The sequence below is a fragment of the Cyprinodon variegatus genome, unplaced genomic scaffold (assembly GCF_000732505.1).
Source record: "Cyprinodon variegatus isolate N-32 unplaced genomic scaffold, C_variegatus-1.0 Scaffold194, whole genome shotgun sequence".
In the NCBI taxonomy this organism is placed as follows: domain Eukaryota; kingdom Metazoa; phylum Chordata; class Actinopteri; order Cyprinodontiformes; family Cyprinodontidae; genus Cyprinodon; species Cyprinodon variegatus.
This window is the reverse complement of record NW_015150647.1, coordinates 169158-170373: the sequence shown is the minus strand read 5'-3', so window position 1 is coordinate 170373 and position 1216 is coordinate 169158. Positions and strand designations below refer to the sequence as shown.

General features: G+C 40.5%; 1 protein-coding gene across 1 annotated transcript in view; it reads left to right on the top strand.

Annotated features, from left to right (window-relative positions):
• Nucleotides 1–1216, top strand: part of zmat4 (zinc finger, matrin-type 4) — a 211698-nt gene that overhangs the window by 103944 nt on the left and 106538 nt on the right. The gene's annotated exons all lie outside the window — the stretch shown is intronic.

Genomic DNA, 1216 nt, shown 5'->3' with positions numbered 1-1216 from the left:
GGTGGCCGATGTCCGATATTCAGTTTTAAGGCCGATACCGATAGGGGGCCGATTATATCCTGCATTCCTAATCCAGACATTCAGGAAAGATCCTGCTATATGGCTTTACATCTGATTTTGGCATCTGACCAATTAGATGAGTCCTTGAAGGATATATTACCTGCTGGAAATAAAAAATAAAAAGTTCAGTCAAGAAAAAAGGTTAAAAGCTCATTGAAGAGAGCAAAAGTAAAGTTAAAAAATCAAAAAAGCCTAGTTAACTATTATATTTAGGTCTATAAACAAAAAAATATAAGTTCCAGTATCCAATTAATGCCTCTAAGGTTACGTTGGGCAAATAAAAAGTGTTTCTTTCTCTCTCAGAGTGTTTTTCATGAATTTCTTCCAGAAGCACTTTAGTTATTTTTCTTTATTTATTTGGGCAAGTTGGCGTTTCTTATTATTACATTGACATTCATTTTTGCAATCAAAATATCCATATTTTTAAAATGTTACAAAGGTAATACGGTCATGTCCTGGATTCCAATAACACTATTGGCACTATTTATAGTGCCCTATAAATGGTTAAGCACAAAGGAAATAACCGATAAACCATAAGCCATCAATTTAAAAGATAGTAAGAGAAAATGTTCTTCTGGCACGTCTCTTATATTAGTCCAAAAATCTTATAGGAAGAATAAATCAACCTATTTTTTTCTTTTTTCTTTCCCTGTTGAAGCTATAACCCAGTTTTCCTTAGAGACCAGCCAGGATGCGTCCTCCTGTTAGTACTGCCTGCAGGTTTGATATGAAGGTCACTTTATTATGTGTGTGCTGCTGTAACAGCTGCAGACTATTTCGTCTGCCCTGCTTAGTGTTGCCTGCATGCTCCGTTTGGCAGGAATAAGCTGGATTGTCCACAGCTATGTTTGGAGCCGGTCTTTTTTTAAATCCTAGTGCAGGAGTGCCCTGGTCTGACTCTCCTGTTTCTCCTCGGTGTGCCTCGGGGGACATCCGCAGCAGTAGAGAGAGCTTCCCAGGCTCCTGATTTAGCCCGGGCATTATGGTGTGCAGAGGCAGAAGGGAGGAGGCCAAATTTTGCCCGGGCATCACCTCGAGGATCAGCTAGTAGAAAGAAAACTGCTGGAATCCCCGTACGGCGCCAGGCTGCTCGCTGCCCTGGTGTTTGAACAGCAATGACTAAAGCAAACAGCAACAGCCTGATGCAGGAAGAAAT